Source organism: Podarcis raffonei, chromosome W (genome assembly GCF_027172205.1).
Source record: "Podarcis raffonei isolate rPodRaf1 chromosome W, rPodRaf1.pri, whole genome shotgun sequence".
NCBI classification, from domain to species: Eukaryota; Metazoa; Chordata; class Lepidosauria; order Squamata; family Lacertidae; genus Podarcis; species Podarcis raffonei.
In genome coordinates, this window is record NC_070620.1 from 25,326,404 (window position 1) to 25,341,837 (window position 15,434).

Below are 15,434 nucleotides of genomic sequence, written 5' to 3' on the forward strand. Positions count from 1 at the left end.
AACTAAAAACAAAGGTTCTAGGGAAAAATTTAACAGAGAATGAAAGAGAGAGGTTTCAGAATGAGACAGGTTTAACAGTGGTTAAGAAAGTGAAATACCTGGGGATTAATATGACAGCCAAAAATGTGAATTTATTTAAAGATAATTATGAAAAATGTTGGGCGGAAGTGAAAAAAGACTTAGAAATTTGGTCAAATTTGAAGCTTTCACTGCTAGGCCGTATTGCTGCTATAAAGATGAATGTATTGCCAAGAATGTTATTTTTGTTTCAAACATTGCAAATTTGGGACAAAATGGATTGTTTCAAGAAGTGGCAGAGAGATATTTCTAGATTTGTCTGGCAGGGCAAGAAACCCAGAATAAACTTTAAAATTTTAACTGCTGCAAAGGAAAGAGGTGGATTTGCCCTGCCAGACCTTAAACTGTATTATGAATCAGCAGCTTTCTGCTGGTTGAAAGAATGGCTACTCCTTGAGAACACAGACATTTTGGATTTGGAAGGTTTTAACAATGTATTTGGTTGGCATGCATATTTGTGGTATGATAAGGTCAAAGCACATAAAGCATTTAAAAATCATATTGTCAGGAAAGCACTATTTAATGTCTGGATAAGATATAAAGGTTTACTTGAAAGTAAAACCCCAAGGTGGCTGTCACCAATGGAAGCAAAGGCTTTGAAAAGACTCAATATGGAGGCCAAATGGCCGAAATATTGGGAAATTTTGGAACAAGCAGGAGACAAATTGAAATTGCAGAGTTATGAAAAACTAAAGAATAAAGTGCGAGACTGGCTTCATTATTATCAAATAATGGAGGCATATAATCAGGACAAAAAAATTGGATTCCAGGTGGAAAAATCAAAATTGGAAACAGAACTGTTAGAGCCCAAAACTAAGATTTTGTCAAGGATGTATAACTTGCTGTTGAAATGGAATACACAGGATGAAACGGTGAAATCTGCTATGATTAAGTGGGCACAAGATGTTGGACATAATATTATGTTTGCTGACTGGGAACAGTTATGGACCACAGGTATGAAGTTTACGGCATGCAATGCCTTAAGAGAGAATATTATGAAAATGATATACAGGTGGTACATGACCCCAGTCAAGCTGGCAAAAATTTATCACTTGCCCGATAACAAATGTTGGAAATGTAAAGAAACAGAAGGTACATTCTTTCACCTTTGGTGGACGTGCCCAAGGATTAAGGTTTTCTGGGAGATGATATATAATGAATTGAAAAAGGTATTTAAATATACCTTCTTGAAGAAACCAGAGGCCTTTCTCCTGGGCATTGTCGGCCAATTGGTGCCAAAGAAGGATAGAACTTTCTTTATGTATGCTACGACAGCAGCAAGAATACTTATCGCAAAGTATTGGAAGACCCAAGATTTACCCACCTTGGAAGAATGGCAGATGAAGGTGATGGACTATATGGAATTGGCAGAAATGACCGGCAGAATCCGAGACCAGGGAGAAGAGTCGGTGGAAGAAGATTGGAAGAAATTTAAAGACTACTTACAGAAATATTGTAAAATTAATGAATGTTAGAATGATGTTGGATGAAAAGTTATGTGGTTTTTAGCTATAATGCTATAAGGAGTATGAAAAAAATGGACTATTAATAGATAAAAATCTAATGTTACATTATTTTAAGATTAAAGATTAGGATAAGTAAAGAGGGGAAGGATTTGCTGAACTAACAAATTAAATTGGAATACAAAAAGGGAGGTTTGAGGAGGTCCGGGAATTAGGCAAATGAAAGAATGTGATGGAAGGATGGAATTATTTTTTACTTGTATTCTTTCTTTTTTCTTTTTTCATTTTGTAAAACTCTAATAAATATTTTAAAAAAACAAAACAAAGATCATCTTCCTGGACTTTGGTTCACCCTTTCTGCGAATGGCCTTTGGGATGAGGACCCAAGCTTCACAGCCAAACACATGCAAGAAATCCACCTTGGGCTTCTTACCGTGCAGCAGAAAATAGGGCGTGTCCCCTACACTTGAATTGAACACTCTATTCTGTATGAAGCACGCTGTTTTATAATTCTCCGCCCAAAAACGCTGTGGGAGACCTGAGTCATAAAGCAAAGCATTTGCTGCTTCCTGAAGAGTTCTATTCTTCCATTCTGCAATCCCATTCTGTTGGGGACTATGTGGTGCTGTTAGCCTGTGACTAATACCCTTCTGTCTGAAAAAAATCTGCAGCGCAGAACCAGTGAACTCCGCCCCATGATCAGACTGAAACGAGACCACCCTGGTGGAAAAACGCAGCTCTACTGCTGTGATCCAGTCCCTGATCAATGCAGCTGCCTCACTCTTATGTTTAATCGTGAACAGCCAGGTGTGTCTCGAAAAATCATCGATCAGCACAAGAATATGCTTCGATCCACCTAACAAAGCTACCTTCATCGGTCCACATAAATCTGCATGAACCAGCTCAAAGGGTCTGCTGGTCTTCCTGTCTGACCTGGGAAATGTGCATGTGGTAACCTTTGATTGTTTGCACGCTCGGCAATCTAAGAACTTATCACATCCCTTAAATTTGCACCCCACTGTGTTCTCAGGGGCCTTCTTAATATAAGACCATGAAACATGGGAAAATCTTCGATGCCAAAGGTGTAAACAATTATCATGTGGTGGTACGTTTGCACACTGAACATGCCACTGCTGCAACCTTACCTGCCCCCAATTCTGTTCTTCCTTTGGAGAGTCTTGGCTGGGGCTAAACAGATTGTCCAACGGTGCCAGCAATGGAGACTCTGAATCAAGAAGCAGAAAACAGGACACAAAAGATGTGCCGGCCCCCGGGGGGTCCACACGCTTCCTCTGGGCGACTCTGTTTTCCCGGGGGTCCTCCGATTTCAGCAGAACGTAAACACAGCGGAACAGAAGCAGGGTTGCCGTGTGTGTGTAATAAATCAGGCTGCACGCAGGCTTTCCTCTTATCTTACTTTAAGTCTTTATTCCCGTAGCAAAAACAACAGTCATAAATCTCCTGGTGACAATGCACTCATTTTCGCTCCTCTCACGCAACGGAGCAAAACACACACTGAGAGAAACACAGTAAAACACTCCCCTCAGTATTCTAAACCACGCCTCAGAATGTGAGACGTCACTCAGAACTTCTTAACCCTGTGAGTTCTGATCCTCTCTCCACACCCCCTCTCGAATCACGTTCTGAGAGGAGTTGTGAACACACATTTATAGACCTCTGAGTGTTCAACACTTTCCCCACTGCCTTCCGCCCCTTCCTGGCATCATTGTTAGGCACCTGTTGAACCTCCTCACAAATCTCAGGTTCGCACTGTGCGAAACCAACCCACGCATTTGTGACCTGAAACCTCTCAGGTGGAATTCCCTTTGTTGCCCGAGATGACCGCCTGGGCACAAACTGGGGTGCTCCTTCTGACCCACTGGGGCCAGCAAGTGCGTCTTCTTCATCAGAAGATCCCCCCTCTGACTTGACACGTCTGTGAGCTTTCTCCATTATGCGAACAGGAGATGAGGGCTCACTCTTGGACACTCTTTTAACAACCTGTGGAGACGCCCTACTCTGTTCAGGGACCTGGTCTCCACCAGCAGGTTCAGGCTCTGGCTCTCCCTCCTCCTCAGAGTCAGACAGACAATCTGAGTGAACGTCAGGGCTCGCTTTGCGCCTTGCCCAACCATCCTGCTCATAGAACTCGGCATGTTTACTGATCAGAAGCTTGGTCTGATCACCTTCTGGATATGCAAATCTCCACCCCTTTGTCGCAGGTTCATACCCACAGAAGATCATTTCCTGGTACCTTGGGCCACCCTCCTGCTGCTGAAACTTTGGTACAAGCACCATGGCTCTGCTACCGAATGCGCGAAAGAAATGCACTTGCGGCCGTTCTTCGTGAAGCAGGAAATACGGGGTGTCACCTACCACTGAATTGTAGCACCTGTTCATCGTGAAATTGGCTGTCTTTACCGCCTCCCCCCAAAAACTTTGAGGCAAACCAGAGTCACACAGTAGAATCTCTGATGCTTGAACCAGAGCTTTACTCCTAAGCTCTGCCACGCCACTCTCCTGAGGAGAAGTCACCTTGTGACGTATCCCTCTCTGGCGAAAGAAACCCTTTAGAGCAGACCCAGTGACCTCTGAACCTCGGTCACACTTGAACCCCTGCACCTTGGTGGAGAACCTTAGTTCCACCTCTGCAACCCAATCTTTGATAAGTTGCGTTGCCTGCTCCTTCGTTCTCAGCGTGTATGCCCATGAGTTCTGCGTAAAATCATCTGTCAGCACCATCAGCCACTTGGCCTTGCCCAGACTTGGCTGTGGCATACCACAAAGGTCTGCATGTACAAGCTCAAAAGGCTTTGTGGTTACTCTCTCCACCCTGGGATGATTATATCCCTTGTTCTTGGCTTTCCTGCAAGCTCTGCAATTCAAAGGTTGCCCACATTCTTTTACCCTGCACCCTTTGGTGCACTCTGATAACATCTGAATGTCTTCACAGGAACCATGTGACATTCTCTTGTGCCACACGCAAGCACACGAAACATGAGTGTGATCAGTGGCTTTCCCAGCATTCCCCTCACCCTCCAGAGGTGTTTCCAGAACAAAGAGGTTGTTCTGATTCTTCTCAACACGTGCTAGCTGTTTTCCCCCTCTGGAAATTGTACAAACATTTTTCTCAAAACAAACCACATATCCCTCCTGTAAAAGGCATGGTACAGATAAAAGACAATGTTTTATCTCCGGCGACACGTAGACTTCTAGCTGTGCATGTAAGAAAGAGACAAACAAGTTTCCCACGTTAGTCACACGTCTCTGTGAATCATCAGCAAAACACAGTGTTTTCCCAGCTGAAACAGCTCTGCAGTTCCTTATCTTGACACCAGGTGTCTCTGTCACCAAATGAGCATTAGTGGCAGAGTCCACAATCCAACGCAGCACTCTCTCCTCACTGGAGTTGTCCTTCTTTGTTGCCTTAGCAACGGACTTCCCGCTGCCCCCGACCTTGGGGCCTTTGCTGCAGGTGTTCTCCAAGACTGCCATCGAAGCAGTCAGCTGATAAGCGTTTCCTTCCCCCTCTGGAGCACGCTGCGTTCTTTGCGCTTTCCCACGCCTGCCTCCTCTACTGGACTGGTTGCCATAGAAACCCGGCTGGTTCCCATGGGAAGCGACCTTGGACACATCCTGCCCTGTCTCCCTTGCTCTCTGTGGGCAGCCGTGACGCAGATGTTCAGAAGAATTGCAAACAAAGCAACGCCGAGTGGAAAACTTTGCAAACCTGCCTTTGGTCTTCTCTGCCCCCCCAACCTTGCCAGCAGCGCTCCTTGAGGCTTTTCTGCTTTTGGGGACGTGGCTTTTGGCTTCTGCTGTGGTTACTCTGCAAACCCCCTCCAGCTCCTGCCAAACAGCCTGGGCACTCTCAAGACCCTTGGAATGGCCTGTACCCCCACTCCCAGGTGCAAAGTTCCCAGTGGAACAGATTGCCACTGCATCTCTCTTCTCTTTTCTCAGCCGCTCTCCAGCACACAGCCCATCAGACAGACGTGTTGAAGCATTCCAACAGCCTTCCAACACAGTCCCAGCCCCCTCTGGGCTTCCTGGGCGTCTCTTAGCCTCGGCTGGGCTTGGTGCTTCCTCTAAGCAGCTCTCAGCCCCCTCTGGCCTGGCTCCCACTGCCGTCTTCAGTGCCTGCCACGCGGCCCAGGGCTTGCTCCCGTCCACCTTATCAAAAGGGACTGACGATTCCTGGCTGTCTGCCATCTTCTCCCCGGGGCCCAGCCTACTTACAGTAACAGCAGTGGCACCTCCCGGTCCGGCAGATCAGATCCTTCCCAGCGAGCTCCTCTCTGCCTCAAACATTAGGCACAGCTCCAACTGGCTCCAGCTTCTCCTCAGCTGGCTTCTCCCACACGCACGAACGTTGCTTATCTCTGCTTCAGGCGTTTGCTGATGACCCATAACCTGTGCCGGCCCCCGGGGGGTCCACACGCTTCCTCTGGGCGACTCTGTTTTCCCGGGGGTCCTCCGATTTCAGCAGAACGTAAACACAGCGGAACAGTAAACACAGTAAAACACTCCCCTCAGTATTCTAAACCACGCCTCAGAATGTGAGACGTCACTCAGAACTTCTTAACCCTGTGAGTTCTGATCCTCTCTCCACAAAAGATGCCCAGAAGGTTCCATGCAGTGGCGGGTGGCAGGGGGAGCAACACAACACACCAGGGTGCTGACAGAATCCTCCCAGCTGGTAAAAGCAAGTTTTGGTCTCAGCTGCCATCGTTTTGGGATATTGGAAAGCAGAAAGCTACATGGGTAGAGGTAGTCCTTGAAATATGTCCACCATTGTCCCCAGGCAACCTGAAGCTTCACATCAGAAGAGGCCTGTTGGATCAGGCCAATGGTTCTGTTGGTTCATCATCCTGTTTCCAAATGGCCAACCTAATTCCTCTGGGGAAGACCGCAAGCAGGGCACAGAACCCCCTGCCATTGCCAGCAACTGGCATCCAGAGTGGGCACTGCGTTTAGGACCAGAAAAATATCTAAACTCTGCAGAGTAAAATTAGGCAAACATTTATAGCAGACTCCCTTCCTACTCACTGCAAATCAACTCATTCTCAGCCTACAAGTGTATGGGCAGTAGCCAAGGGGGTGAGTGATTGCCCCCCTTCAATACAAACCAGTACAAATCTGAGGTTCTGCCCCCCCAAAAAAAATCCTGGCTACGCCCATGTACAGGTGTGGTATCAGCCGAGGACCTGGGAGACCAGGATTCAAATCCCTCACTTGGTCATGAAGCTCATTGGATGAACTTGGGCCAGTCACTGGCTCTCAGCCAAACCTACCTCACAGGGTTATTGTGGGGATTAGATTATGAGTTAGGGTCAATCTCCTCTCATCTCCCACCCTCCTGCAGGTTCTTTGATGGTGTTGTCCCCCCACCCACACCAGAACTCAGGGACAAACTAGAGGTGATGAGAGGCATCTCTCTGTTAATTTCATGGGCATGACTGCCCTGCCTATGTGCATGGAGGGGAGGCTGTTGAAGGCTACAGCTGAAGGCCACAGCTCTGCCTCTACAGGTGGAGGCAGCAATGCTCCCAAACACCAACTGCTGGAAGAAGCGAGAGGGGAAACTTGCTCTTGTGACCGGATCCTGCTTGCAGGCTTCCCATCAAGGCATCTGCTTGGCCACTGTGAGTAGAGGATGTTGGGCTAGATGGGCCACTGGCCTTATCTAGCAGGCTCTTAAGGTGTAACTCTTTCTCCTATCACTTTTCTCTATTGCCCCTGGCACTTTTCACCTACCTTCCCTGTTTTATTCCTTTGCGCTCAGTTTTGTTCTGCTACTGGAGGGGAGGTTTTTTCACCCCTTACTCTTCTGACATAAAAAAGTAGGCCCATCTCTTCCTGCCACCCTGTCACTCCCTATGCCTTCATCAATGAATGGAGCAGACACATGAACAGCAAAGGTCTATTTTGGCTAATGGTCCCCTTTCACTTCAAATTTGTTATTTCCTCTCCTGGCACTTGGGTTTGTGCACTTACTCTCCCATTGAAAATTCAGCTTTCCAAATTGTAGCCACAGGTTTATGATTCTTGCCTTTCTTGCCAGCAGAAGATTTTGTAGAATCGTGGGCTCCTGCTGCCAGGACTGAGGCATAGACAGGTGGCGTCCAGATCCAAGCTGAGCAACCACCAGAGCCACCAAGTCCCAAACTGGGAGTCTTTTCAATCCTCCTAGTCCTGGGCAACTAGTGGCCAGCCAGGGTGAGTGTGGTGACTCCAGACCCTGAGTTATACTTTACTGTCTGGGATGAGCTCCAAGCCACCATAATAATTGCTCACCAGACACGACAGGTACACAAAGAGCCAAGGATTGCCAGTTCTAGTCCTGGCTCCTCTTGAAAGCACCTCTCCCACCTGGGAGTATCCGGGGGGGGGGGGGAGAGCCTTGGATAGAAGGAAGCTCTGCCCCCTAAGGCAACCATGCAATCACAGGCTTGACTCAAGTTTTTTTTTTGCACTCTGCCCCCTAAGGCAACCATGCAATCACAGGCTTGACTCAAGATTTTTTTTGCAGAGTGCTGTTCTCTTTACCTTTCAGACCCCCAACCCTGACGCAAACAGGTGCCCCCCCCCGCTCTCACCTGGAAACTCCTTCCTTTCCAGGTGCAGCTGCTGCTGAACACAGGAGCCAATGTCTGCAAAAATCTCCTCCTCTCTGTCTGCAGCAAACTGGAAAGGGAAAGCAGGGGGTGGGAGGTGCTGTTAAATCTTTCTCAGGCTGGTTATAAAGGAGGATCACTGGGCCTGCTGTGTTCATTTTGAGAGGCCCCCATCAGGATGAAGCGAGGTGTGGCTTAAGGGATCAGGCCAACAATACCGTATTTTTCCATGTATAAGACTAGGTTTTTTTCCTTAAAAATTAATGTGAAAAATTAGGGGACGTCTTATGCACAGATACATTTCCACCCCCCTTTTCTTAAATCTGAGTCCCCCAAAATAGGGGGCGTCTTATACATGGGGGTGTCTTATAGATGGAAAAATACGGTATGTCTAGGCCAGCTGCTTCTGACAGGGCATAGATGTGTGATGCCACCCTTGATCGCAGGGGCTGCCCACCAATGGAATTGGACTACATCTCCCATCATCCCTGTCTATTGGCCATGGTGGCAGGGGTGGATGGGAGTCCAATAACATCTAGAGGGCTGCAGATTTGCCTATCCGTGATCTAAGAAGATACCTTCCCTGCTGTCTTGAGGTAATGCCTCTTCCAAGCACAGACATTCATCCATTTCTTGCACACAGTAGGAATTGCTGCTTCTTAGATCTGTAGCCTGTTTCTGCTTCTCTCCTCACACTGCCCCTATCCTACTCTCTCCCTCTTTCTCTGTGGGTGTTCACAGGTTACACTAGAGATTTTAATAGTCTATATCCCTATGTAAACAATAGCTAAACTGTACAAATCATAACGTGTGAAAAAGCCTCCTCTCAGTTTCTCATTTTTCCAACCTTAAGTTCAGTTCTCCATGTTTCCACATCAGTTTGCAATGGTTTTGAAAAGCGAGGCCCCATGAAAATTTATCAGCTTTTTAGTGCAGCCTTTTAGTCATCAGCCTTTGCCGTACCTTGGTAATGGACTGGATGAGAGTCAACAGACTGACACACAATTCAGATAAGACTTGAGGCACTGTTAATGGATGGTTCCCTAGACCGGATGGCTGGGAGATCACCTGCTCTTGATGGGGTTACTTGAAGGTCAGGTGGCCTCAGGGTGCAGAGTGTCTCCCATCAGCTTTGGCTGGTGGCCCAGCTACGCCCCGATCTGGACAGGGATGGCCTAACTCCTGTTGCGTATCCTCTGGTAACCTCTAGGCTAGATGACTGCAATGTGTTGTATGTAGGGCTGCATATGAAGATGGTTCAGAAACTTCAGCAGCCAAGTTGTCCACCAGTACAAGATGTTTTGAGCGCATAATGCCAATCCTGGCCCAACTGCACTCACCGCCACTTAGTTTCCAGGCCCAATTCAAAATGCTGGTTTTGACCTATAAAGCATTAAATGGCTCAGGGCCACAATTGTTACGAAAAAGGAGCAATGCAGAAGCAAGCACCAGGTGGCTGGAATGGTAAACAGGATGTGGATGTTATTGGATTGTACCGTGGGAACCAGGGACAGTCTATTCACTGCTCTGAGCGCCGGATGTTAGCTCAGAGTGACACATGACCCTGTACTGGAAGTACATGGGTGGAGTTTATTCTCACTCTGCAGTTGGAATCTGAGTGTACAGACGTGTTTCTCTGTACTGCTGAAAGACAGAAATAAAGACATGTAGATATATTTCTGTCTGTCTCTTTCCCCCTCCCTGGGAATGGAGGAGGGGGAGGAGTGGTGTGTTCTTCTTCACGTTGGGAAGAATCGCCGAGGGAGACCTCCCTTGATCCTGCCGGGGGTCGCTGGCAGGGGAGGTCATAAGGATTCAAGCCGGGCACCTGGAGGGTGGCCAAATTCCTAAGAGCTGGGACTGGCTCTGCTAGCTTGAATTCCGACATCTGGTAGCAGACCGATGGTTATCTGATCTATGAGAATCTGCATGAGAGGTGAGAGGTCGATGAATCGTTGCCATCCTCTGCACCTAAGGAGATAAAGAAAAGCGTCTGCCTGCAGCCAGAAGCTGAACAGAACAGACAGCTGGACACCGAGAGGAGTGTATGCTCAAAAGGTATGCTGCATTTCGGGCTAGAAAGAATGAACGCAGAAAGGCTTATTTTCTGGTTCACAAGAAAGAGCTGCGTTTGAAAAAAAAACAAGCTCTGAGGGCAAGCTTGCATACCAGGAATTCCTGTGGTTAGATAAGGAATTCCGTCCTGAGCAGGTTGCTAGGCAACGTCTGCCAGCACTTGTTAAGTTACTGAGTGGCCTAAAAAGAGCCTGGGAAATCGAAAGTGTATCTGCGCAGCTGTGCAAGGGTTTTGAAAACAAACAGCCCAAAGGTTTGCCTGCCAGTGAAGCAGTAAACAGAGACTTTTGGAGTATACTGGCGTGAAAGTGAAAGCTGGCTTGAGAAAACTAACCCTTGGATTCAGCATGGATTCCAAGAAGGCGGGAGGTTTGCCCTATCCCCCTCCCCTCACTAATGACAATTATTCATCTTGGTCTATAAAGATGAAGGCCCTGCTGCAGAATCAGAGGGTCTTTGACGTGATTGAGAACCCCATCCCAGCAGCACCAACCCGAGGTTGGGAGTCACAGAATCTGAAAGCCAGAACGGCTATAATTCTGTGTGTGTCAGATGACCAATTGGTGCATATTCAGGGTTTGGAATATGCACGGGAAATTTGGGAAATGCTGCGAAGAACACATCAGAGGGATGCTGGTTCTTCAGCGTTGCTGTATTTTGAGAAGCTGACCAATCTGAGGCTTGCGCCTGATGGAGATGTTCAAGCGCACCTGACGGAGATGAAATATCTGCGCCAGCAGATGGTGGAACGCAATTTCCGTCTGCAGGAGGAAGTGTTTTGCTTCATGATGATCAACAGCCTAAATCGGACTTACAAAACGGTTGCCAGTCAGCTTGGTTCCCTCCCGGCTCAGGATTTGACCGCGGAAAGGGTGACTGCCATCGTATTGAATGAACATGACAGACTTGCTGCACTGGAAGAAAAGGACAGGGGGAGGGAGGAACGGAGTTCTAATTCCCCCGCAGATGAAGCTACTGGAGAAAAAGCTCTAGCTTTGAACGCTGTCCGATGTTACAATTGTGGACAGGCTGGGCATCTTCAGCGGAACTGCAAGAAGCCACGTCAGCCAAAAGGAGCGAAGGGCCGCTCAGCAAAGCCTGAGGCGTCAGGCAAAGGTCACACCACGACTTCGGTGAAACCTGGAAAAGCTTTGATGGCGACAAGAACCACGCCAGACGTTGGGAACTCGTTTGTTATTGACACGGGTGTGACAGTTCATATGTCCCCACACAGAGGACTCTTTTCAACGTTTAAGAAGCAAAGCTTCACTGTGACACAGGCCAACGGTCAGGAGCTGGAAGCGACCGGAAAAGGGACTGTCTATCTTAAGAGTCTGGACTTGACAATAAACAATGTTTACTTGGTTCCTGAATTGAAGTTCAATCTGCTGAGTGTTTCGCAGATTGCAAAGAGAGGACTGAGACTGTCCTACGATGCTGAGAGCTGCGAGATCTACAAAGATGGAGAGTTATATCTTTCTGCCAAACAGAAAGATGGACTATATTTGTTGACTTTTGCACAAAGTGATTACATGGAATGTAATTCATCTGTGTCTAACCTAGTTTCTCTTGCAGGTGTGAGCAAGAAGAAGACCGGGGTCAACAGGGCATTTCAGCGGGTGTATGCTGATGTGATTGGTCCTCTAGAACCATCTAGAGGCAATGCAAGATATTATCTTGTGCATGTGGATCATTTCTCTAACTATGTCTGGGTTTATGTGTTGAGAAAGCCACAGGAAGCCTTGGAGAGGTTTCAGGAGTTTTGTGACAAAGTTAAGAGTATGCATGATGCTAACATTGATTGTCTATTCACAGATGAGAAGCAGATTTTTCTTTTACAGGATTTCCAAAGGTTCCTGCAGAAGAAGGGGATCAGACACAAGATTGCTGTTTCAGCGGAAGCGTGGAACAAGGGTGTCTGTGTACGGGTGAACAGAGAATTGCGAAAGGGGATGGAAGCGCAATTGCTTAGTTCACATCTGCCACATGAGTACTGGGCCGAGTCTCTGATGTCGTTTTGTTATACGAAAGTGAGAAAGGTTTCAAAAGAGTTGGGAAGTTCTCCTTTTGAGAAACTGTTCCACAGAAAACCTTCTGTTGCCCATTTCAAGGTTTTTGGGTCTCATGTGAGAACAGAAGCTCCAGGTGGAGTAAAGAATGCCAGAGGCATTTTTGTGGGGTATGAAAAGGGTCTCTACAGAGTAATTTTGTCTGAATCTGGTCAGGTGATTCTCACAAAATTTCTAGAGAGTGCTCCTGAACAGGAGAGAGTGATAGTACACACATTTCCCACAGAGGACGATTCAGATGATGATGTTGATTTTACAGATTACAGTGGTACTGAGAGTGACAGTGATAGCTCGGAGAGCTCAGTTGTCACAGTCATTGAGAGGAAGTCTCACACTATGGATAGGCCTTCACAGGTGAAGGATGAACCACTGTTTACCATTGGAACTGGTTCTCCAAAGAGTCCTGAGACTGGACCAGTGAGCAGAGAGGATCAGCACCTCATACGTAGGTCTGAGAGAGTTACAAAGGGTCAATCACCCAAGAGGTACTCAAAGGAGTTTGCTAGCTTAGCTGTTGCATGTGTTGCTGTTGTAAACAACCGAGGACAGGTTGGAGCTGTGTCTAAGTCAGAGACAAAGACACAACAGAGAGTTGCTAGCCAAGGTAATGCAGATGCACTCATTCCTTGGAAACCAGACAACCAGAGAGGTACACTGGGGAAACCAGTGGCGGGGAGTTCCAAGGGTGGAACTGAAACAACAGGGGAGTGTTATGTGTATAACAACTGTTTGTTTTCTTCTCTGGATCATGCTTTGCTTGCTGCAACACGCATTGATTCTTTTGGGGGAGGATGTTACGAAAAAGGAGCAATGCAGAAGCAAGCACCAGGTGGCTGGAATGGTAAACAGGATGTGGATGTTATTGGATTGTACCGTGGGAACCAGGGACAGTCTATTCACTGCTCTGAGCGCCGGATGTTAGCTCAGAGTGACACATGACCCTGTACTGGAAGTACATGGGTGGAGTTTATTCTCACTCTGCAGTTGGAATCTGAGTGTACAGACGTGTTTCTCTGTACTGCTGAAAGACAGAAATAAAGACATGTAGATATATTTCTGTCTGTCTCTTTCCCCCTCCCTGGGAATGGAGGAGGGGGAGGAGTGGTGTGTTCTTCTTCACGTTGGGAAGAATCGCCGAGGGAGACCTCCCTTGATCCTGCCGGGGGTCGCTGGCAGGGGAGGTCATAAGGATTCAAGCCGGGCACCTGGAGGGTGGCCAAATTCCTAAGAGCTGGGACTGGCTCTGCTAGCTTGAATACCTCAAGGACCACCTCTCTCCATATGAACCTACCCAGACTCTGAGATCATCTTGTGAAGCCCTCCTTTGTGTGCCTCCTCTGCAAGAGGTCCAGTGGGTGGCAACACAAGAAGGGCCCTTTTTTGCAGTCTGCTCAGCAAAGTTTGGCTAGCACCTTCATTACATATCTTTATGTGCCAGACAAGAATGTTTCTCTATAACCAGGCATTTGACCAATTCCATGGCCTCTAAAATGTGTTTTGGGGGGGAAATGACTGTTTTGAGCTTGTTTTTGTTTTATTATTTATTTTGTGTTCTTGTTTTGTATTTTTATGCTGTGAATCACCTGTGACCTTTGGATGAAGGATGGTATACAAATGTAATGATTTTTTTTTTAGTATGCTATTTTCTCTAATAAAACATTTCTGCAAAGAAATTTTCCCTTGTATAGTGGATTTCGTAGATTATTTTCATCAATATATGCATTTTATGCATGCTTTATACTAGTATATGTATTTTTGTATACATTACTTGGCTGGAGGAAGTGCATTGAAAAATTCAGAAAAGTGTAAATTTTGAAGGATGTCTGTGCTGCAGTTTGTGTACTGCTTCAGAAAGTGTGAGTTAGTTCAGCTCACCTTCAAATGGCAACTGAAATTTTTTCTGCTCTGTCTCCAGTCCTGATGAAAGCAAATTCTCTTTCCCAACGCCTTAGAGCATCCCCACCAACTCAGTTCAGGAAGGTCATTACCTGGACAATGGTTCCCTTTTCTTGATAATACTTCACTATCAGTGGCACATTCTGCTTGAATGTCTCCAGCCTGCGCCCAATGGCATGGGGGTTGTCGTCCAGGCGGCCTTGCTCCTGGGCACGCTTCTCTAGCCTCTGCCGGAGCTTCTGGCTGGGGCAGGCCAAAAAGACAACAAGATCTGGGGAGCCGATCTGCCAGAGAAGGGAGACAAGTGTCAGGCTTTAAACATGGCGGCCATCCTCTCACCCTCTTTGCTGCCCAGGGTATGTCTGGAGCACTACAAATTGACACTGGTTTCATCCTTGTTTCCCTTCTCTTCCTTTTCTCCTCTATGTTCCTCCACTTTGGTCCATCTAGCTCAGTATCCTCTGCAATGACTGGCAATGGCTTTCCCAGAGTTTCTTTCATTCTGCCTGATTTGTCTCCTACCTGCTCCTCAAACGTTAACACCTGGCCAATGTCTGAGGGAAGCCATCCACCACAACACCTTTCACATCTTGCTGCTTTATAAATTGTTGCTTCAGCTCCTTGATTGTCGTTTCCTGAAAGGCTGGGAAGGCTGAGGCTCTCAGCTCCTTGCTTGTGGGCTAAGCAAAATGAACAGGAAAATAACAAAAAGAGAGCACCTTTTTAAAACAGTGAAGTTGCCAAGTTTCTGTAAGCCCTGGCTGGGAAATAGATGAATCTCGGTGACTCCCAGTGTTCCAATTACACACTGAGCATCACAGACTAAAGTTTTTAATCTGAGCCAGAAAAGAATGCAAATCTGTCTTCTCACCTCCAAAGCCCTTCTACTTCCTTCTCCCTCATCCACTCATTTCCTTTCCTGCTGCTGCTCCAACAATTGCAATGGGAGGGAGATAAATTCTACTCCCAAAAAATCCTCTTTCTCGCAAGAGGTGGTAAAGGGGAAAGACACCGCCTTCCCTTCCACCCTTCCTTTTTTTTTTTTGATAAAAGATATTTATTAAGGTTTTTAAAGTGTTACAAAATGAAAAAAGAAAAATACAAAAATAAAAATAGTTAAAAACAATTCCATCTTTCCTTTGCTTGTCTTTCATTTGCTTATTTCCCGGACCTCCTCACACCTCCCTCTTTTGTATTCCAATTCAATTTATTAATTCAGCAAATCCTTTCCCTCT

General features: G+C 46.8%; 1 long non-coding RNA gene across 1 annotated transcript; it reads right to left on the minus strand.

The window, feature by feature from the left end:
• Positions 1–2,696: 2,696 nt before the first annotated feature.
• Positions 2,697–14,820, minus strand: LOC128406084 (uncharacterized). The gene is made up of 4 exons (XR_008328398.1): positions 14,722–14,820; positions 14,292–14,483; positions 8,141–8,228; positions 2,697–2,766 (listed from the first exon to the last, which is right to left on the minus strand). It is a non-coding gene; the product is annotated as an uncharacterized LOC128406084 (long non-coding RNA).
• Positions 14,821–15,434: the final 614 nt, after the last annotated feature.